Here is a 25370-nt window from a genome sequence, read left to right as displayed (position 1 = left end):
TGGTTATTGAGGTCGACCAGCCGATGAAATCTCGCCACCATGTTTCTGACGCGAGTAAGATATCATCAAAGCAATGTTTTGTTTGTTTTAAATAACCAGATATATTATTTCCATGTCCTCACTATGTTATCAAATGCCAATATTGCGTTTTGGTTTATAATCTAAATTTTATATAGTGCGGCCCGCCAATGGATATAAATGTTCAATGCGGCCCGCGAGCTCAAAAGTTTGCCCACCCCTGCTCTAGAGTGATATTGATCATAGTGAAAACCCGGTTTCTATACGTGCGACAGATATCACCTCAAAAACAAAATATACAGTAGCCATCACCAGTGACGTGAGGCGAGGTTCATGGCTGGTGAGACACGGACCCCCCCGCACACACACACACACACACACACACACACACACACACACACACACATACACACAAACACGCACGCACGTGCGTGAGGTACATGATAAGGAGACCCAAAATGTGGTTTACAACAGCAGCGGGTATAGAGAGCATTTTCTTTGCACACTGATAGCCGTTGCAATTTCACATTCTACAATACATGTAGGACTTGTCGCTATTGTCCTAAATGGGCAAGTTTAAACGGATAATAACTACTATCTCTTCAAGTACCGGTATAAATTATTCGAAACACATGAAAATAAAATCCTCATATACGCATATTTTTTTAGTAAAAAACACTAGATGTGCCAAATTTCGAATGAAAATACACTAGGACACTAGGCCAAGTCAAAATACAGTAGATCCAGTGTAAAAACACTAGGAGTGGCACCACTCACCACAAACAACGACAACGCAGGCTATGTAAGTATAGCTATCACATACCACAATTAAGGGTTATTAGAGGTATTGCAGTCGAACATGCATAAAGGCTACAAACAACGACAATGTAGCCTATGCAAGTAGCTATCACATGCCATAATTTATCGTAGCTATGGATGGAAAATACATAACAGCTATACATAAGTAAGGGAATGTATTTGCTGCGCATTACATTTTGGTAGGCGCTCGCCACTATAAGACTGTTCGATTCTGAAATCGATAGCGTGTTTCGCTGTGCTGCGACTGTCCTATTGTTAGCGAATAGTACATGAGGCAGATTCCATTGTGCCTCACCTGGCTATTGTTTCTCTGCGATGGCATTGTCTGTCATAAAGCCGAATGTCACCTTCCTTGGCGATTTTTGGGGGGTTCTGGTGCCCTGACACTGTTAATATTTGAATTTTCGGAATCAGTGTGACGATAGCATTTGATTGATACCAGTTATTATGAATTCGGAGATATTTATCATGAATTGCAATGTCGCAAGTGAGGCACGACCCACCCGTGCCTCACCCGTGCCTCACCTCTCCTTTTGCGCAGTATTTTTGAATAAAAATCATGCAAATTGATAATGTTGGGAGAAAAAATGTTCAAATTTAGTTATTTATGAACATCGATGTAAAATATCAATAGTCATCGACTCATGGAGGGTTTTCACAATTTTCACTTACTCACGCCGACGACAGGTGAGGCACTGCCTCACCTGCATCATTGGACCGCACGTCACTGGCCAACACCCCAATCGGGTGTGTATGTTAACACTATGTTGATTCGAGCAGGTACATCCACCGCATTAACATGCAGCCTTTTTTCTCTTGTAAGTGCATCGCGGACGTTATATAATTTTCTAGTTTGCCGCAATCTGAAAAAGTATAGGGACCACTGACATAAACACACAGACACACATTCAATGTTCAATGCACAGTTCAATCAACGACTGTCGAAAGAAACTTATGTTTGCTGGCATTCGGGCAAAATAACCAGAATCAAAAGGGCGAGTTTCTATATATAATGTGTGTGTCATGACTGGGGTTGCATTTAAAACAGACGGCTTTTTGAAACACTGTGATATGTTTTAAGCCAGGGGTCGCCTACTCAAAACGGGTTGCGGGTCACTTTTCAAATATCGAAGAGGCCGCGGGCCGCATGAATTCGACATCGATGTAAAATAGGCAACCACGTTATAAAACTCTACGTCAGTACAACGGTGAGCTACCTAACATAGGCGATTATTTTTTAGATACAGACTATATAATTTATATATCGACTGATTTTAATTTAAGTGACGCAATTCCAATTGCGAAGATTTAAAATAGTATTTTGGTAAATTTTGATCGCTCATATTAAATTATTCCTATCGTTTTCCTGCTTACAGTCAAAATTAAATAAATATTAAATAATTATTAATTTCGATTTTTGATGTAGACTGTATAGATCGTATATTTTCAGCGGTCTAGAAAACCGATTAGAACAGTGGTTCCCAACGTGGGCGATTTGGCGGTAAAGGGGGGCGAAAATAACGAAGGGGGCGATAGTGGGACGAAAACGGACGAAGGGGGCGATGGGGGGCGAAAACAACGAAGGGGCGATAGGGGGCGATGGTGCGTTAAAACGGCTGTATTGGAGTCGGGACCGTAACTATCGCACCCCAAACCCCCCAATTGAGGGTGGGAGGCTTGAAATCGTAGAAATTCCAAAATCATTTCATGAATTAACATGAATGATATATTAATTTTTTAGAAATTCATGCGACTTTTTCAAAAATTTTTCGCGCTGGGCCCGATTTACTATTATCATGTATCTTGAAGTTGGGGTCCCCGTCACCCAACAAAAATACGCATGATTTATGGAAATTGGAGACTTCGGCGTCGGCCATTACTGCGCCACGACGCACCAATACATATGAAGTTAGAGGCCATTTAACATGCAACTCCGAGAAGTGTGCCAGAACGATCAGCTGCGAGAAGACCTTAACCCAGTGGTTCTCAACCTGGGGGCACGCGTGAAAGCATCTGAAGGGGGGCGCGAAGAAGCGGTCAACTGAAAAAAAAAATTCGTGCTCTGCGTGATTTAACTTCAATTCACGCGTGTTTCTCTTCTATATAGACCGAATTTCATAATTTTCATTTCCCTCATCAACAGTCATAACCTTCCATGCCATCAAACAATTTGTTGGGGTTGCTATCATCCCGGTTGGATTTTGTGATATAACGATAAGGGGGGGGCGAGATTTTTCGCTATCATAAAGGGGGGGGGGCGTGTCTAAAGAAAGGTTGAGAGCCACTGCCTTAGCCGAAAAGGAATGCCCTTGTGCTGACCGAAAACTTCGATATATATACATATATATTCCTAATTGTCCATAGGCGCCTCAATAGCTGGCATCGAATGTTCCTGTCCTGGCGACCTTAACCCTACAGGACAAATGCCATCCCGCAAGGAAAAAATTATTTGCCAATAAAGAAATACCAATATGGAATCATGTGCGTCTTCTAGTTCGGTACGTTTTGACGATTTCCATATTTTCTGACATAGCAGATATAGGAGGTCACGAAATAGCATCATGTAAAGAAGTCAATATAACAGCGATTCCGTCCGAAGTTGTTTAATTATTATTTATGGGTCCTACCTTTTTCAACACACCACATCGACCATATTGACCGATTCAAACACGAATTATATTAATTTGTCGCGCTTCGCGCGTTTAGGCGAAATACGGTGACTCAACAAACAGTTCATGAAATAGGGTATAGCTGATATGTTGCGACAAATACCCCACTGGCTGAGGGGGGTCTGGGGTTTGGTTTATCTCCCTATGGGGCCAAAGACCAACGTTTTTTTTGGGGGGGGGCTGACGAAGTGGTGTTTTTCGGTTCCCAATATTTGGGGGGCGATGATCGGTGTGGAGCTTCAAAAGGGGGCGATGAGTCGAAAAAGGTTGGGAACCACTGGATTAGAGGGATATGATGAAAATTTGAAAATGTCATATCATATGTGACCTAGTATCTGTTGGTACTGGGCGGCGGAATGGCCTTGTTGTGAAACTGCAAACTACAATAATGAGCAAGGATTTTCATAAACCACAATACACTGGTAGCCATCATAATATTATCGATTCTTAAAGCATATATCAGAGTTCTTCAATCCAACATCCTTAACAAATCCAACTCTCAGCTACAAATTTGGAGATGATATGGTAAGACACTTCGAAAACTTGGTACAATCCATCAAGCCAGAATTTCAAATGAAAATATTAGAAAACCGATGATCGATGGATGATTTCAAGTTTTTCTATGTGCTGTGAAGAGCATGCCGCTCTTTCAGAGAAAATAGTAGATTACCGCTAATCAAATGGCATAAAGTTTTTCCGTACTTCCAAGTCCCCAGATTGAGAGTAACTCTTGAGATAACATGCTTATTCCTCGCAAATGCGAGTCAGAAAGCCTGGTATTCTAACCAGATGTCTATAGATGGATCATACTGGAGCCCGACCGTTTATCGGTTCGCCAACAATATCGGGACGATATCACACTTTGCAATAATTATCGGTATCAGCCATTGAAGCTGGAAAATTATCGGCAATTTTCGTGACGTCACAACATGGCGGTAGGAAGTCAGAAAACTATAATCTTTGACCGCTATACTGAGAATATTGATATACGTCACATAGCTTACACTTAACAGGTATCCAGATGTAGCCTTTCTAGTTTATTTCATGTTCAAATATAACAATGGCTGTAGAGATGTTCAAATAAATGCTCCGAAGCTTTGAAAATGTGCTCATGTATATCCAACTTCTTTTGAATATCGGCTGAATGTATTGGGGTTCTCGGTCAAGGTGTGAGATATCGGTATTATCGGTATTGACCCAAAAATCCAATATCGATCGGGCTCTAGAGTATACCAAAGATTATTTGCTGCTATTTTTGCGCTCGAATGTCCTGCAGCGATAAAGTGCCCTAATATCCCATCTGAAGTCGGATATTTCCGTTGTAGATGTCCCTGGCACTAACATAATAACAGAAAGGGAAGTCCAATGGATGGATGAACTTTACCAGAAGTACAAAATGAAATATATATGAAGATAAAAGAATACCTTTGAATTGTAAAATTTTTCTATAGTTTTACCAGTGTCGAAAATTGAAGTTAGTTTGTGCGGGACATTTTTTCGATTTGAACAAAATGATTATAATTTTATTAATTTATACCAAAATGCTCATTAATTCCTGATACAGGCAATTTTAACCCCAGTGTGCATGTCTCTTCTTTACTTCGCCTAGGCCAAGGTGAGTGTCTGATCTTAAAGGCTACTCCAAGTTGTTTCGACACCTTCCTATCTTTTCATTGTATCGCAGTTTTTTGGATTTTTTTAAATGATGAAAATCTTAATAAAACTGATTGCTTGATTGATTGATTGATTAATTGACTGTTGATGAGAGAATTCTATAATATGTATTCCGGACTATACACAGAGCAATAACTATGAAGTAGAGGTAAATCGCGCCGAGCGCGAAATGTTTTTCAAGTGTAGCGCAGCTCCGCCTCCCACTCAGATGCTTTTGCGTCCCCACAAGGGACGCACGCTTCCCAGTTTGGGAACCACTGCCCCAAGCCGTTTTCTAAGCGTCTCGGTCATGGCAGTGTTTGGGCCATTGCAAGACAAGGCAATATGCCCAATTGCCCATTCATATCAGCTGATTCTCCCTCGATGGATTGCTGTTGCCATCACCATAGCCGTTTTAGCTAGTGACGAATAGTGATGTTGGGCACAAGAGAATAGCTTATTTTGAAACAACAACAGCAACAACATGTAAAAACTGTAGTCAATTTAAGCATTTCAAATTGGTTTTCTTAGCTTTCTTCCGAAATCTCAATCGCAGAATATGACTTGGCAGGCCGCGTGTTGGTGACCCCTGTTTTAAACAGTTTTTTTTTAAAATCCATTTAAAAAAGTTTTTTACAAACATTGTATAATTATGCCATAATGGAGTAAATACTCTCGATAAAACATTTTGTATGAGCCCACCGACGATTCGCACCTAATATAGTCGACGTGAAAGATGTGGTTGGAACCCTCGAAATCGTCGTCGATTGAACAGTAGATATAGATCATTGATACAGAATGGGTATTCTGACGTTGATGACCGCCGACCGTCAAAATGCTGCATAACGATGTAGTCCTGGTTAAAGATATTTTATGTCTGTAGACACTGGTCGGGAGCCTTTTTCGTCGAAAGAGCCATTTTTCCTCTATATTTTCAATTGCCAATGTCAATTCAATATGACGTCATAATTAAAGATTTGTGACGTAATGGCCGAATACAAACAAACCTAGAACAATAAAATACATGTTTTAAATAAGTTCATTTTTTAAACATGTTTGTTTTAAATGCTGTCCTTTCATTACAGAGAGGCATTCAAAACCGCGAATATAGTAATAGCGAAGCATTCAATATAGTAAGTTAATGTAGTGTTGCTGTTCGGGCTAAGATCGGGTTATATAAAATCAGGGTACGAGTTAGGTTAGATTTTGCTACCGTTAGGAGTGCAGGATAGGATTTGGATTTGTTTACAGGTAAGGCTGGTTTGTTTTAGGAATATGTTTCATTCAATCACATATTTTCGGTAAATATTACAGGAATAATTACAATTGGAAAAGTAGACATTCGGTTATATAGCAGTCTTGGGATCAAGTCACTACCTTCGAGTCACGAGTCATTTCGAGTCATTGCACATTTTGACTCGAGTCAAGTCAAGTCAATCGATTTTTGGAGATGACTCGAGTCAAGTCGAGTCAAGTCAAGTCAAGTCACGAGTCAAGTCACAATTCAAGTCAAGTTGCCTTTTAGAAGTATGAGGCATGATTACGTAATTGAATTATGCTAGGTGTCTGAAATACAGATTGAGTGTTTATTGATTTTGAACCGATGAACGAATATAGAGTTAAATATATACACGCAAGACGGCGCGGTAACGCTAAACTGTAATTCCATAGCCTCAGTGTATAGTTGCCAGCAAAATAGAGAACAGAGAAACGAATCGATAAGATGCAATACATTACCCGTTTACAAATTGATAAGATGCAATACATTACCCGTTTACAAATTGATACGATACAAATTGATATGATACAAATCGATTCAGCGACAATGGTTGAGGGCTATATGGACTATATTCAATTTCAATAAAAAAGAGGTTTGGTTAAGGTAAGAACAGAGAACAGAAATAGACATTCTGATATTAAATGACTTTACTATAGCAGTTTACGACAACGTAAGGTAAGCTTCGATCACTTCGTTTGCGGTCAATTTCTTTGTGAGAGAAAAATGGAGGCTCAGTAAAACGCACGATCATTGAATGATTGGTCGCTCTCACGGGTTACACCATCGTTTCGCGAACAATACGAACATACGCAAGTTACTGTGATTTCAATCGACCCCGATGACATGATGACTTGAAATTGACTCGTGAATTTTGCCCCTAGTCACGAGTCAATCCGCATTTCTGATACGCCGAGTCAAGTCAAGTCAAGTCATTTTGGCAAAGTGACTCGAGTCAAGTCAAGTCATACGAAAAAGGTGACTCGAGTCTGACTCGAGTCATCCCAACACTGTTATATAGCCGTCTTGAACAAACATTCTCACCTTCAACAGGATACGACATCCTCATCAAGCAGAGGAATAATAGAAATCCATGTTTAAAATATGACGTGAGCATTCTCTTCCTCGTCACCGCGAAGCCTCGTGTACGTATAAACTAACCGCGTAGCAGTACTGAAGAACTTTAAAATATATGGAAATCCTAAACGACACCTCACCGTTCAACGCCACAGTGTTTTTTCGTGACGCTTTGAGTTAGCAAGTTCCCCGTATTGGTGAAACAGGCATCCATATACAGCCCGCGTCATTTCCTTATTCCGCATTATATTGAATCAAATCAGTCAGTATGCATCCATTACAAAGAAGGACTGCATTTTTAGATCCGCACTATGATATATGTGTATGATTTACCTTTACCATTTGTTTTCATTTGCCCGCGAACCCAATATGATCAAAAGCACTTCTCACCATACCTGCATGACCAATCAAGTTGGTAAATAACATACTTCACATTATCATTTGATCGTCCACTGCTGTCTCCACTGTTCACCTGAGTTACACGATAGCGATATTCCTAAGCTTTTGCACGTCCTCTTTACAAAGACTAGAATACCAGCTCGCCAACTGCACGATCGAACATGCGAAGACAAGATTTGATCTCATCCTATCCTGCCATTATCAACACAGATAATAGCCATGATCTACGCAATAAAGCTTTCGAAACCAGTGCTCTACGACCTTTTTGGAGTGGTGAGACCTTCAAATTTGTAGCTCATGCACCCCTGTCAGGTCCAGCTACAGAAACTGCATTTGTCAACAAGAAAAGTTCATCAGTTTCATCCAGAGGGGATCAGTAACGAAGTACTTCTACTTTTTCGAAGTACTCAAGTAGTTTTCCTCTACTTCTGGAACGTACTCAAGTAGATCTGATTTTCGCTACTTCTACTTCTATTTCGTAATATTTTGTGATCTACCTACTTACACTTCGCTATTTTCAGTTTGTCAAGTAGAAGTAGTTTATTCCTCCAATCAGGACGATAGCCTGAGGAATTTCGAGGCTGTTTTACGGTGTATCAACATTTAATTTTTATAAAAGTTGAGTGTAGCCCAGAAATTTCGTCGCGCATCGCGCACAGTGGCTACGGAGGAACCACTATGCTCCCACGAAAGCATCGATGAATATAACTTGGGTAGCAGGTTGATGTGGTTCCGTTCACCCCGTATTGTCGCTATTGGCCCATATGAAACATTTCACCACATTATGGCTCATCATAACGTTTGAAACTGATGTTTCGCAATCTAGCCTTTACTTAGCATATCGTAATCTAGCAGTTCATGGCGTGTCCTAATCTGGAAAAGTGAACTGTGACTTTTTTTTAGTTTCAAACCTGTTGTCGCATACCACCTCTGAAACTTTCTGTCTTTAGACATGAAATACATATTCCGCTTTTGGAAGTAGTAATTATATTTCACTTTCAATTCCCAGTATCATACACTTAGAGCTCTAATTAGTATCAGTTCTTTTGTTTCGATCACATACATGTTCAAGTATAAAAGAAAATGTAGTAATGCTTTCAATATCCCGACATGAAGTTTCACTATATGGCATATTTACGATTCACCATATTTTTTATCAACGTATACTAATCACGCAAAGTGTTCACATCGTATCCTATACAAATTCTCCGTATTGCTCTTCGACTAAACTACGGGCCTTATTATATGGGTGAGTGCGCCAAACCATGATATTTTATATGCTGTTCGATTGAACAGAGGGTTAGTATCGCATTTCCATATAAATACTTTCATTTCCATCCCATGAGGGGACGGATGCTATAGTGCTAGTGCTGTCAAAAATTTGATACCTCCTGGTATGCATCAAGTTGAATCAAGGTCGGCACCTTTCGCATAGTTCGATTTGCACCTTTTGACAATCCATGCGAACGAATTACGATCGTTTTCACAACTACTTACTTACTTGAGTAGATTTAAAGTCAGTCAATTCTACTTCTACTTCTAGTAGTTTTATGTTGCTTATGGAAGAAGTATTTCTACTCGTACTTGAGTAGATTTTGTCGTCGCTTCTTCTACTTCTACTTGAGTGGCTTTCTTGACTACTTTGACCACCTCTTGTTTCATCCGTCAATTAAAAAAAGGTCATCGGTTTCATATATCTGATGAATTGTCCAATTGTAAGATATCGGTGTTCACAATGCTTAATATATGTGTACCGACTAAATAAAACAGACATGAGCAAAGTGCAGCCCGCGGGCCAAATGCCGCACGTGACGAGATCCTGATTGGCCCACGAAAAATAGCATGGGATTAAGAACATAATACCTAATTTTGAACTGAAACCATAGGCTGTGTAAACTGAACCGAAATGCGTTTACTTTAAAGTGTGATGCTTGTTTATATGTGTACACTGACTACGTAGCCTATGTAGGCTAACCATAATTGGTTGTTTCGTTTGTTTCCAGTTTCGTCAACCAGTGATTTAAATTTGCAGTGTTGAAAAGCGACCATAATTATTCTCGGGTGACTCTCATTGTACATGGCACTGCTATTTGTGTTGGGATGGATTTGGATTTGAATTTTGATGCTAATAAGTTGTCATCTTGTTAAATTGCAATTGCGAATACAGTTACTGAGGCATATATCTCTTGTCTATGTCTAGTTTTACTGCGAGTTATGTGCAGTTTGAAGTGAATACATATCCTCAGAAATTGGAATTCCCGATCAGCGCATCGCTTGAATAATATGTTCGAGCGCTCCAGATCTTGCCTTACTGAATAGGTAAATATCTCGAGTCACTCTGCTGATTGGGCCAATAAGCCAAGCGCTTGCTGTTATCAGCTGATGTTCGCCAAATGTAGTGCTCAACCACGCGAAACGACCGTGATTTTCGTCTGATGCTGCTGCGATTTCTGTTCTCAAGTCGAACAATAAGAAGCGGGTTGAAGCTTTCGTGTAGGAAAACACACATACTCTTAATTTCCGTGAGTAGTAAAATACATATTCACGGATTACTTCATCTTTCGTTGAATCTTTGACAACTATATTTTACAAGTAACAACTGAAAGGTTTGGAATAGAGCAGAGCACTTGCACCTAATATACTGGTATTAGGAATCCCAAAGTAGGTACAAAATAAGAGTGATGCACTTTATTGAGATGTAATGTGCGGATGGCTCGTGGTAAATGGATTCGACTCAGGAATGATAACCTAATCGGGGATTTGAAATGGATTAATATCCCAGAGTACGCTCATTTAGAGCTTTTCGCATAAGGCTATCGATGAATAATGTACATGTACAGTAGGGCTGTTCAAAAATGACTTTTTTTCCTGAATCTTGCTGGTTACTTGATTAAATCGTTAGGTTGCCTTAAAAAACGACGCATACCAAATTGGAATTCATTCCGACAAATATTCGCGGGTTACGCAGAGTTTGAAAATTTTGGATTTGCCCAAAACCGCAAAAAAAAATTTTTCTCAAATTTTTTTGCCAACCCCATGAAATTGTTGGGCTGTTTTCAAAAACTATGCAAAACAAATTTGACTCAATTCCAAGCCGTAGAAGCGGAGTTATTCCAGTTTTTCGGTGATAATTCTTGGATTATCCACCAATCAAGGATAATCCCAGAAATATCGAATTAAAACATAAATAACTCCGGTTCTACAGCTTGGAATTGAGTCAAATTTGTTTTGCATAGTTTTTGAAGACAGCCCAACAATTTCATGGGGTTGGCAAAAAAATTTGAGAAAAATTTTTTTTTGCGTTTTTGGGCAAATCCAAAATTTTCAAACTCTACGTAACCCGCGAATATTTGTCGTAATGAATTCAAATTTGGTATGCGTCGTTTTTTAAGGCAACCTAACGATTTAATCAAGTAACCAGCAAGATTCAGGAAAAAAAGTTATTTTTGAACAGCCCTAATGTACAGTGTACATTGATAAAAAAGAGTCACTTGATCTGCAGGTAGGCCCACTGCTCATATGATGCCCAGATGCCCACATCACGTAGAAGATCCTATACGCAAAGATATCATATAGTCAGACGTAGTTTGTGTACCGATGTAGAATCATGCATGGTAAATAGCATTAGTGGTTTTCGAGTAAGAAACTTCAAATATACGAACGCGGTCATGCTTATGGCTGATATGTAGGTAATCACATATTTTAGATCTATGCAGTTTATATTCAATGGATATTAATTAAAACTGTGTAACGCATGGGTGGAGTTATGGGGACGAGGATTCCCTTATCGCTTTCGTACATATAGCATGGGTAACTAGGTAACTTTGGCCTGATTTGCAATTTAATATATTTGTTATTTATAACATTGGTATACCGTGCTAAAGTATTCAATATTACGAGGGCCTTGCTTTGTTTCGGTTAGCACAAAACAGCTTCTCCACGCCTATTTGTAAGCTTTCCAGATCAAGCGATGAATCCCAGCCATGGAATCTTTTTTTTTGCTCGGCGGACCGGTTTCAAATTGCAATTTCTTCTAATGATCAAATGTCTTCGGCTTTTTTGGCAACAAGACGCTTCCACCATGGTTAGGGACGATTAAATCAATAATAACACCAAGCCGCGCATAGCAATTGTATTTCCTCTTATGAAAATTTATATAAAAAGCTTGTTTCCTGTATTGCTTTTAAAAAAATTTAAGTTTTTTCAATATCATCATTCCAATCCCATGTCCAAATATGAATAAATGACTCTTTCAATGTATCTTCTTTGTCCAATTTGTATCACTGTTTAGTATTTGTTGCTGCCATTACAAAAAATTCAGACCAACATAAATTAGAGGACGTAAGCAGAGACAAGGCTTTTAATGCCTTAACAGCAAGGTCTGCGTACTGTGACGGACCGGACCGGTCCGCGAACCAGCGGTTGCCGATCATCGTCATAATACCAAGACGCAACTGCCAACTATATGGTGTTGTGTTAGCTTGTGTTAGCTTGTGTGAGCTGACGATCTTAATGAATACAACCGCAACTAACTTTCGAAAGTACAGTTTTGCATCATCATCAACTGAGCGCAACAGCAAATCGAATAATGGAAGCTGCCACTGTTCTCCTAGCTATATGATAAATTACATTTGATGTCAATGCACTGTAATCAGAAATGATCAGAGAAGTAGAGTGGGCATGGACCGGGGCCGGACTGAATTTCCGGCCGGATTTTTCATGATTGACCAGACCGGATCGGAATCATATTTTCCTTGATACAACAGGAGTCGGATCGCGACCGGACCGGATTCATACTTCCTTGATAGGTCAGAATCGCTATCGAGGCAATTGATGAGGATGTTGTTGTAACTAATACCAACCGCACCTCCGCAATAGCCGCCAATACAAACCTGTGTCCAATACAAATCTGTGAGTTATTATTGCCATATTGCCCTGATCCACGAATTCTGCAAACCCAAATGGGATAATCACTGGACTCAAATCGACTTGGAGTCACAATATCGACGAATTTTTCCAAGCATCGATAATCATACGGACATGCCTCGACTCTTCCGTAGAGAATCGTTCATTCTCATTAGGATGAAAAAGGGGCACTGTCGACTAAACGCTCATCTGTATGGACTTGGACTTCATGAAGCGGGACTGTGCGACACGTGTAATCAACTAGAGACACTAGGGCATTTTGTTATTTCATGTAATCGCTACGATCGATCCAGGGTCCATCTAATTCAATCCGCTCATAGACACAATATTCCACTTTGGCTTAGTTCGCATTGAAAAGTCCTCACACGGTACAATCACTGTCAGACTTTGTTATATTGTCCACTAGAGACTTATAGTTGTATTAATGAACAGAACAGGCATGGTGCAAAAGGCCTCAGTTAGCCGAGAAGAACCTCCTCCCCCCTATACATACATACATACATACATTGCCATATTTCTTACGTTGCAATATTCACCATATAACCTGGATCCGTACCATATGATCTACTTTGTTTGCAGTTCACTAGAAATCGAAACTCGTATCGGAGATTTTCGGATCGGATTTCGATCATTTCAAGAATCCGGCCAAGGAGTCAGAGCGGAGTCGGACAGGAGAATTTGTCCTCACTGTAAGGTAGTCAGCATTTATACTACAGTGGACGTTGAACTGACGCAGTAAATTCCGACTCAATTGTGAGCAGACAGGGGTAGGCAGCCTCTGGTATGCAGCGTACTAAAATATGTAAATATCAAAATATTACCGACTGGCGTGCCAAAATTCATTAGATTTGTCATATTTATCGTTCCAACTGCTATCTGGCAACGGCACGGGTTCTCAAAGTATCGGTCGCAAAGGGTATAAATCTTGATTGCTACCGAGCTGGAGCTATATCGTTTAATGCAGTGGTTCCCAACCTTCTTTCATCCCCGTACCATTACAATGTTTTTGCAGTGCTCGCGTGTCACCTACCTACCTACCTACCCACATCCACCACTTATGACGTCATAATCAGGGATTTGACCTATGAGAGGTGTAATAAGAAATTCCATTAAACTAGGCATTATCAGCCAGGGTTGATGGGATGCAAGGAATTGTTTTCTCACCACCAGTCACAAGAAGAAAAACATAATGAAATAACTTTAACAAACAACAAAATTCAATTTTTTTAATGCGATGGCTGCATTTTTTTATTTTCCACTAGCCGGTCAACGCGTGGATTATGTTTGCTCACAGCGCATCGAAAGTCATGCATGGGCGCAACAAGTGGTTTTCGTTTCTTCGATGCACCTTGCCACGGACGTACCGTAGCCTACCACGACGACGACGGCTTTAAAAAAAACTCAAAATCAAGACCACCTGAGCTATAACTCCCTTCGATCGAAAGAAAAAAACAGAATCTACTCGCGTACCACCTGGAAGACGTTCACGTACCACTAGTGGTGCACGTACCACAGGTTGGGAAGCACTGGTTTAATGTACGCAATATTCACTTCATGTATTGCAAATTAAAACTATCCGCGCTAAGATTGATCTTCTCTAGCCGTGGTTGACAATATGGCCAGATCATGTAATGTGTCAGGTAGCATACAATTCGGTTTGAAGTCACAATAAGGTTTTTCCGACCGTAGGTTTTTTTGCGAAGCTCTGCCAATCGCGGTAAATATTGTCCTTGCGCCAAATATATTGGAATCTTCTACACGTACAGGACGAAACTATAAACGAAAATTCTATTGAGTGATATGAAAGCGATTCCAAATTCGCATTTCGTCACGGGGCACATTATTTTCCTCTGCGGTCTCATTCGCACCCCTACGGCTCAGGCTGCAGGCACAGGACTGTTCTACGCAGGCCATTTCGGCTCATGGACATATCAATATCGAACGTTCTGGCCAGCATGCAGTGGTTATGTTTTATTTCACGTCTTCAATGAGTTTTTCAGTGCACTTCATGGAGTGGCATGTTGCCCGAAACGATATATACTGTAGGTGTTGGTGTCTCCTAGCGTGGAAATGCGCAGCGCCAAAATGCCAGTTTCTAATAGTTGTGCTCCCATCAGACATGGGGTGATTACTTCATGAATGTAATCGATTGCGATTACGATTACTTCTTAATGACGCGATTACGATTACGATTACAGTAAAATCAGGAAGTAGTCGATTACGATTACGATTACATTGGAAAAGTAATCACGATTACTCACGATTACATTTATTTTGCATCTTAGAAGCTATGCTGGAAGACAATATATGGATTGCGCCGAAAAGGCCTAATGAGATAACAAACTCCTTTTAAAAAAGATGCGTCATTTGCTTGTTACGTCATAATGTACCCATTGCCCATTTTTATAGAGGTCAATTTATCGCGCCCAACGATTTGCGTTCATGTCAGGGCCATAACTGCCGCACCCCGAATTTCCATATAGGGTGGAGAGCGAGATCGAAGGGGACTCAAAAAGTATTTCGTAAACAAACCTAAGTTATAGAGAATTTTCGAGAGATCTAATTAACTTGAAAATCCTGTCTAGATCAGTGATTCCCAACCGCGGCTCCCAGCTAGCCTACTTGCGGCTACCATTGACGTTGGAAAATCCAACAAAAATAATAAAAAATCAATCTATAACAAACAAAAAAATGATATTCAAAAATTACACTTGCTTGGCTTAATCTGGAGTTTATAAATAAGGGTGGAGACAAATTCCTTGGCTGTCGAGTAGCGATTCTCTACTCAGCAACGATTTCGTTATTCAACTCACGTCAAAAAGTATCCTCACACTCAAATACGTTTGGATCGGCACTCAAATCTAAGTATGCGCAGTTACATATTTAATCAAGTATAGGTGGTGTTACAACACGTTTTACAACGCTATATGACCATCAAACCAATGGATCATTTGACTTGATTGTTAAGTTCAACGGCCGCATTGACGGAATGAATGCTTTTTTGCCCATGGATGAAATTGTTTTCATGTCCTATTGTAGGTAATGAGGCGACTGACCCTAGTAATTTAGAACTTGAGTTGCTAGACATGCAGTCAGATAGAAGACATGACGATTAGTTCGTGCGTCTCACGAAAGTTTTTCTTTTAGTCTGCTGCGTTTGAGCCACTACAATATCTTTTGATTATATAACAAACCGAAGGTCACGAATTAACAACATACACTAAAGTAATTATGGCAAGATACCAGCGATAATAATTATGAATTACGAGCTCCCAGCTCTGCAGGTAGGTGTAGTTGTGTGACGAGATAGCGTAGTGGTATAATCCACGGCTGCAACACCGATGGGTTGCGGGTTCGAGTCCGACCGAGGTCGATATCAGAATTCCTACCAAAGTGCTGGAGGTTTATCTATGCTCATCCTCGCCGCCTCATCCGCGTAAGCGGTGTCTTACCAAAAGCCTAGAAGTGGGCCGTGCTACAAGTCGGCAGATACGGAATCAAAAATGTAGAAAATCGGCCTGCTGTAAATGACAAACACCATGATTACGTCAGACGAACAACCTCTACAGGTAAATCTGACCATCGGGGGCTGAGAGAGGATTAAAAATTATTGCAATTACTAATATTATTGACGAAATTCAACTTGGGATTACCACCAACGTCTGGACTGGGCGACGAATTGCTGTTTTCGTCCTGATTCCAGTTACAACCCACGCTAACATGATATATAAGCGGCAGGTCCAAATGTTGAGAAAATAATTGTGAAATAACGATTGACGCCCGTTTCAAGTAGAGTCATATGAGAATATGACGAAGCGAACATAAAATTCTGCCTTCAACTTAATACAGATATTGTACTGCAAGCTGCAGTTACGAGAAACGGCAAAAACGGCTCGGTTATGATATATATATTATACATCACCAGCTGTTGATTTTTACTGATTCGTTGTGGAAACCGCAATGTTTTATTTGACTAGTACAAAATTTAAAATCATTGTCCGGTGTACGTACGTGCTAGATAGGCCTACTGCTCGCCAAGCAGCAACGGTTAAACTGCGGTTAAATGAGCATAACCAGACATCAACACATAAGTTACTATTTTAAACTATAGGCAGAGCGGTGACAAATTATACTGCTGCGAGGTAGTGGCGTGTGGAACGTGTTGATAACCTGATACACAGCACGGCGGGTGTTCTTACAATCACGCTAATGTACGACGTACGTACAATCGTACATCGAAGATCTATGTACTGTGGATACTTCGTATGCAATGACGCGCAAAGCTAATAGGCTGCTTCTGGCGTAATAATGAGCAGTGGCGTTTGAAAATCAGACGTTTGTGCTATCACGAACCTGGTATAATATCTCTTCTTTGTTCACGAATGTTCATATGTCATAGTCCTTGTACAAACAAAAAGTAATCGTTCTTTCACAGAGAAATCGATTAGATATGGGAAGTAGTCGATTACGATTACGATTACTTCGTAATTTTTTCAAATGTAATCGATTGCGATTACGATTACTTGAAAATGCTGTAATCGTCGTAATCGATTACGATTACTAATCGCGATTACCCCATGTCTGGCTCCCATACGGAGCAAAGTGCACACTCCCAGACCAAAGTGTCCCAATAGCCTAGTACGATACCAGTATACCGATATTTAATATATTGAATTATACGGTTGGATTAATTTCTGTATGTTATGCATATATATGATATATTTTTTTCTGTATATTTTCCTTTTTTATCCACCTTAAAATCGAAAAACCAGGTGGTAGGTATCCCTTAATCCCGCGAAGCGCGGATAAATATTTACGAAAAATGAAATCAGAGGTTGCCGACGCCTGACAGTATAGAAGTATCAATTTTAAAGACATTTCAAAATGAATTCCAGTCGAAATAGATGATGAAGTTTTGAAAGTTAATCAAGAGTTGTTTCAAAAAGTGGATTTGGTGGATGGGGGTAGTATACTTATTCGAAGCCATCTACATTTAAAATTACAGTGTACATCTTCGAAAATAACGAAAAATGTACATGGACAACAATGCGCAATTTTCGAAAATATATATGCTGTTAGCGTGATACTGCGGCCAGTTTTCATGACACTTCCACACATCAGTGTGATGTAAGTATATCCCAAATGTACTTCCTACTGAACAAAACCCACAAGAGAAGTAATCACAAGTAAGTAACACAAGTAGGCAAGATGCATTTGTGTACTTGGAAAATATAGATGTAATTCGTTACTGAATATTTCTGACTGTATACTATACAAATACTAATGGTTACCAAACCTTTTTAGCTTGTGGCACACTAGAAAGATTGAAAACAAACACCTCGCGGACACTTACAAGAAAGTTGCTTAGGAATGTAATCGCATGGTAATGCGAGAGCTGTGTTTGTTCATACGAGCATATATTCGACTAAAACGAGGTTTAATTGTTGACAAATATACCAGCATTTCGTCTTTTCCATGCAGTGTCGCTCTGCAGCAGGTCTGAATTTCAATCATACAAAATAAAGTCATGCTCACATACCAATGCACAATCAATGCACTTATCATGGAATGGGATTTGGAAAAAGACATGAAAAACTTTTGTCAAACAATTTGTCTGTGAAAACAGCGTATTAAAAAGTGGGCGTTTTGTGAATCAATGATCTGTTCTTCTTCTGCAAAACGATTGCTTGATTTATGGCTTACAAATGAAGTGTACACCTACATTTGTTTACTACAAAACTACAGCATATTCCGAGAAGTGTTGTTAATGTGAAGACAATGTGCTCATGATTTTGGGCACAATTCTTGTTTATGAGTAGAGTTGAAACGAATCAAAGAATATCTTCGAGGCATGGCAGCGCAATTTCAACGGGGGCATCACTCTACTCAATGAGAAGGCCATGATTGGTTTAATGGTAACGGTGCCGCGTTCTGTTTATCGTACATCGAACAAATTAGACCGCTTTTAAGTCAGACATGTTCGTCTGCATGCCTTATCTTCAATATTATGCAGTTATTTTCCAAAATTCAGAAATACCCGCGGCACATCTGAGAATATGTGGCGGCACGCAGTCTCGGGATCACTGACATAGGCTATATGTACTTTCAATGTGACATCATTCAATCCTACAGGAATTAGACCGACACAGTCAAATCGTATACGTGCTAAAGATGAATAATTCAACGTCAGACCAGATCGGTTCAAACATGTCATTAGCAACAACGTCATCATCTCAGCGTCCACCCACCATTGAGGAAATAGAGCTCTACTTGATTGCGACAGCTTTCGGGACGACGTGGTCTTTCGGACTCGTTTCGAATATCATCGCATTGATGGCCCTTTGCAAAATGAAACCAACGTCTCTCAACGTGATCATAATTGGCTTATGCTGTTCTGATATAATGTCCCTACTTGCTTCGCCTTTCGTCATAACGCAGCTATTGTATTCCGCCAGAGGAAAAGATTATCCTTGGAACAGCGTAATCTGCAAGACAATGAATCCTGTACTGACTGTTACACCAGCTGTGACCGTATATCTTGTGCTGGCTCTCTCAATTTGGCGGATGTACGCTATTCATCACCCCCATCGAGCTAACAAGGTCATGACTCTGAAACGAACCAAGCAGATAACTATGGCTATATGGATGATTGGCATCATAGTGGTTGCACCTTTTCCAGCTTACAGCTTGACAGTCAGATACTCTTCTTATTCGAGCAAAATGATCTGCTTTTACAAAACGCACCAAAAAGTAATGTATGATATTTACAATACCGTTGATGCCGTGGTCATGATCTTTGTGCCGGTAGCTCTGATCGTTATTCTGTGCGTTGCTATCGGTTTGTCACTGCTTGTGCAGAAGTCGAGAAGACAAAAACGATCGGGGAATCACCAACTCCGTAAAGAGGAGAAGAACGCGTTGCTGCAGCTTGGTTTGATCGTTGCCTCTTTCCTTTTCGGTTACCTTCCAAAGGTTTGCTACCTCGCCCTAACTATACTGCGTGTTGACCAAAGTATTCGCATGCACACCGTAATTTTTCTGACTTCACGGTTCCTGTTGAATTTGGTGGAACCCCATCGTCTACAATCTCGGCTCGAAGTCTATTCGCGAATCGACCAAGCATACTATGCAGGGAATCATCTGCATATGTAGACCACCAACTCCAAACGAGAGCAGGAAAAAGCAACAGTCTACGCCCGTAGAAGACATTGAAATGGGGAATACTGTCGGGGCGAAACCGGGCTCGGTCCCAAGATCGTGATAAAGATGGATCGTGTCAAGTTCAATCCGAAACTTGCTCGAATCATAAACGCTGTGAGTAGGCACTGGCCCACCTCAATATTGCCGAACGCTAATATTAAACAAGGACCCATACGAGCGATGACACTGATCCCAATCGAATGAATTCAATGTTCGTCATCTTAAAAAATACTGTACAGTATTTCTCTGAATAGGCTACCTTATTGGCGATTTGTCACACGACTTCGAAAAAAAGGAAAGGGAATAGCAGCGAATAGCAGCGAATGGACATGTTTTATCGATGCGTGTATATTTCGTGATTCGCAATGGTGGCCGGATTCCAGGACTTGCTCGAATCTACCTGCGATTGAAACTGTCAATGAACCTATATCATTACCAAAGAGTTTATAATCGCGCCCGAATATTGCTTTCAACGACAAGAACAAAGACACTATACGGTTTCTACGTCGGAACTAGGACTTTTTATCGTGCATTTATTTATATACACATCTTTACCCGGTAATTGGCATGATCATTCTGTTAAATATTTCACGATTTCATGACTAAGCATAATAAACTTACTCTCTGTCTCATTCTCTGGGTGGCAGACATCAGTAGTATAAGGACTCGCACAGGATATTGTAACAACATGAGCGGTAAGAAATTTAACGTAGTCACACAGTGCACAACACATGTCTAACGGAATCAACGATTTCCTTGGCGGTTACTCCAAGTGGTCACTCCCTTTCTCGTAATTATATTTAGGCGATTCGATATTAATCACGTGTTTTATTCAGCACTGCTCTAATATGTATGAGTTTTATTTTCTGTGGTTTGTGAATATGTCACCAAAGAAATAATATCAGCCAAGGGACATTCGTATATATTTTGTTTTGGATGGTCTTCATCGAACATTAACCTGAGTCCCAACACGAGCAGTCGCCGGTATAAAGCAGTGATTCCGTATCGTTCTGACCAGGGTTGTCAAACATATAGCACGTGGACCAGGTCCCGTTCGCCGGGTGATTTCATCTGGCCCGTGAGGAAATTATGAGTAAATGAATCTTTGCAATAGTTGTTCTGCATTTAATACATCCAATAATGAGACGGGTGAAGAATGAAGATGGTGTATTATTATCATCATTCTCAACATACTGGGTTTGAATTTTGATGATCACAATCTCATTCTGGAATCCCCAGTGTCTACGTCCCGTACTACCTAGTCGGTTTCTGCTGTTTGTCAGAAACTTTGTCACGGCAGTGAAAACATGTTCTATCAAATGTGAGCGGGGAAAAGCAACGACGAAAAACTCAACCCGACTCCAGTGAGAGTCTTTCTGTTTGATTCAATTGTGTATCCAGAACGAATGATTAGAGATATTTAACTTTGCGTTGAACTCAAATTTCTTCTACAATGCACTGTAATCAACTCCTCAATCATTTCAATGCGCGGAAACCTCACAGAAGTGATTGATTATTCGGTGTGGAATTTCCAATTTGAATATACCCTGGAATCAAATCACCATGACCACGTGCGATTTTCTGAGCTGATTGATTAATGTTTCTTCATCAAAATCGGGTATTCGAGCGTGGCCGGTAGCTCATGCGAGCTCGAGAATTAGAACAGTCAACGTGTCGCAAAATATCACGGGTTTATCATTGAATCCGGAAAGTGCCATTTTCACCTTCATCAGTTTGGCGAGATAGCACAGTGGTATAATCCGCGGCTGCAACACCAATGGGTGCGGGTTCGAGTCCAACCGAGGTCGACTTCCTAATTCCGATACCTAAGTGTTGGAGGCTTACCTATAGGCTCCTCCTCGCCACCTCGTCCGCGTCAGCGGTGTCTTACGAAAGCCTAGAGGGGGGCCGTGCTATAAGTCGGCAGTTACGGAAAATAAGAAGAATATCAGCCTGGTGTAAATGACTATAGTAGTCGACAAACACCATGAATACCCCAAAACAAACAAACAAACAAACCTTCATCAGTTTCATCATTGCTAAGAACGGATATATTCCAATTACAAATTTTGGAGAATATGCCCGTCATGTAGAAGCGATATCGTTTCACTCAATCAGAAACACCGTGTCGAAGGCCAAGGTCGCAGCACTGTGGAAAATCCACGAACGTTTGAAACAAAATAAAATCACGCAAGGCAGTTTCTTCTAAAAAGATTACACTGGATTAAGACCAGACATATTAAATATGGACGCTCGAATCGCCAGTTATAGGACAACCAATCATGCTGCTTTTACCGGGCTCAGCAGTAGGCCCCTCGGCGTTTAGACCGTGTGTCATGTCCTGCGCATCAATCCGTATCCGTATGTTAGAAATCCATGGTTAAGGCAAAACCCATCAGCAGTTGTCCTGTTCTCCTCGATTTTACTCTATTTTGTGAACATTTTATTGATCTAAAGCAGTCACAAATTCTATAAAGCTGCAATAGGTTAATCAGTCATTTGGTCAAGTTGGTACGTGCTATGATGCTTTATAATAGGGTTACCATATTTTGGAAATCTAAAAAGAGGACACTTTTTCAAAATTTTCAGACTTGAAAAACTGGCGAAGAATCCTGAAAAAATGGTAAATTTTCCCCACTTCGTGGTCGGTTGACTAAAATAAAAAACGGTCAACTTTCCGGCGCAGCTGCCGAAATACTCGCCGGAGCGTTACTTCAGTGTTGATTTACTGTCCTTCAGTCGATTTTGCCCTACAATTAACCAACATTCCCGTAAAAGAGGACAAACTTTCAAAAAAGGACATTTGGACGTCCTCCGAGGACACTTTAAAAAAGTCAAAAAAGAGGACAAATCCCCTTAAAGGAGAACGTATGGTAACCTTACTTTTGAATTTTTGCTATACCTAATGAGTGTATTCGTGCGGCTCCAACCGTACTCTGAAATTCTAAATTTGGCCCTGACACCGAAAAAGGTTGGGAGCCACTGGTGTATACTGTACTTTGTAAAAATTAACGTGGTAGCCGCTAAAAAAAGCTCACAGGCTAAAGCTTGTAAAGTCGTTACAAGCTGACAAACTTAATCTTCTTACCCCACTACAAGCTTAACCTTGTATCTCTCTCTCTCTTTCTGATCATACCTAATCTTGAACCTGCACTGGCAGTACTTATAAGCAGGAAGACCCAATGCCTACGACGGCCATGATTGTTCACGAATCAATAGCAAAAAGGCTGAAATAGGCTATTTATTACACAGCGAAATAGCACAAATAGCAGCGAATTAACGAAGATGCAACAGCAGCAGACACAGCATTTCTACTTATTGAACTAGTTAAATTCAATTCACAGAGGCGAAAACGCCAATCTGAAACCGCTGTATCCAAGTTATACAGTATTCAAAAAATATAATGCAAATATATCTCAGATGGTACTAGTGATCATCATCATCAGTTTATTAATATTATTATCCTTTCGAATCATTACAAGATTGAGTTACAATTGACGGCCCTGTAAATGGAGACCTTGTAAATAAGATGCATGCACGACGAATGAAAAGTAACGGTTGATGAAAATGAATTGGCATGTGTCGGAAAGAGAAGTCGATATATCACATTGTTGTCCGTCAATTACGAGCGCTGACTAGTATTTATTCAGCATCTGCTCGCCTTTTTACAAAAGCCGAGAACAAAAGCTAGTCGTGCTCTAATTCTGCAGATCAGTAGGCTACTCGAGTCATAATACAGAGTATCGTGTGTGGAATGGCCAACGCAGTCGCAGCACCACATATAACAAAACAACAATACCAGAACAGGTAATGTCGGGCCGGTGGTAGCCGGAAGGTTTGGCGAATCGCTACGCATTTCGTAGTCAGCCAAGACTTACAGGACCAACTCGCTATCGGGCGACACGAGACAGGACATGACCTACGTCAATTAGCTGCACTACGAAAAAGCAGCCATGAGTTACTCGCATGGAAAACCCGTGGATGTCTACTGTCTACTATTCATGCGCTATCATGGCATCGAATCAAAGACAGAGAAACATGTAGAAGCCTAGCAGTTTGAAGGTATACGAGTTTTAAATTTACAGATGATATGTTCGTCATTTGCCGTAAGTAGAAAAATACATCTTCACGCACAAATTTAGCTTGCAATGAACCATTGCAAAGTATAACATAAAATGAGTCACGACTTTCCATAGTTATGTACGCCCCGCTTTTGAGCACGAGAACACTGAAAATAGCATTTGCAGAAAGCATACGATGTAGGCGTATGCCATTCAGTCAGTAGTGGAATGCTGAATCTAGATATAGTGTCCATTCCCACCTACCCATTTGGAGTACCATAGGCCAGTAACTGACAAAGAGGTCCCCTGTTTCTTCGTGCATCGTCCTTCAAATCAAAACCGTCGCGGCTTTGCTTTGAAGCTCCGAACACAGTCATCACGACGAATTTGTCGGCATCGTTTTGATTTGAATTTCGGTAGCTAGAAGCCCACTTTTCAAACGAGGCCTTTGTTCCATTAGAGAGGAGAATGCTACTATTCTGAGGAAGAAATACATTACACCGTTATACGAATGGTATTCGGTGTCTTTGCTGATTTGAATTCGGCGATCTACCTCAGTGTTGTATTTATTCTTTTTCTATCGGTTTATTGCAGGAAATTGCTAGTTTGACAGAGAGCTATCATTTGAACCGGTGGTTCTTTCGCTTTTCCGACCGCGACCCAAATCTGAGTTTTAGTGGCATCGCGCGAGCCAATCCTCGCCCATCTTAAATAATGCATTTTTAATATTAGTATGTTACATTTTTACGGGCATGTATGACATAGAGAACGCACAGACAACAATTGTACGCAACAGACCACTATGAACCAATCTGACGCACGCGATTTCAAATTGGAGTGCATTATTTTCCACCGCGGGTAGCAGAGGACTGTATTTATACCACTGTTTTCTATGTTACTCAGATTGCAAGGACGGGAATATCTGGGGCCGATCATTTCGGCAACCGGACATACCAATATCGAAGATTTTGCCCAACCGGCGACGGTTATTTTTGGCCATGGTTTCATCACCGCCAATATTTTCGGCACCGCAGTTTACCCAGCCGTATGTTGGCCAAATCTTCGTGTCTTTTATGTACTGGAATGAAGGCCAACGGTCACTGAGGGTGTTTTCCGGAGAAACCAATGTCGGACAAATCTTATCGAAATTTCAAATCAATTCGTGTAATACAAAGCTTATTACATTTTCATGATCAAGCCATATTGTTAACCACGTTCCTACGTCAATGATGAGCGGATATTGATTTTTGAGAATCCGAATCCGTCCGACAG

General features: G+C 40.5%; 1 long non-coding RNA gene across 1 annotated transcript in view; it reads right to left on the bottom strand.

Annotated features, from left to right (window-relative positions):
- LOC145454144 (uncharacterized) overlaps positions 1-7884 on the bottom strand; it is a 51228-nt gene extending 43344 nt beyond the window's left edge. Inside the window, exon 1 of the long non-coding RNA XR_013920053.1 lies at positions 7480-7884. This is a non-coding gene — a long non-coding RNA (uncharacterized LOC145454144). The remainder of the gene's footprint in view (positions 1-7479) is intronic.
- Positions 7885-25370: the final 17486 nt, after the last annotated feature.

Source organism: Botryllus schlosseri, chromosome 13, assembly GCF_051294905.1.
Source record: "Botryllus schlosseri isolate E-star chromosome 13, Bs_hap1, whole genome shotgun sequence".
In the NCBI taxonomy this organism is placed as follows: domain Eukaryota; kingdom Metazoa; phylum Chordata; class Ascidiacea; order Stolidobranchia; family Styelidae; genus Botryllus; species Botryllus schlosseri.
This window is presented reverse-complemented; position numbering and strand designations above follow the sequence as displayed.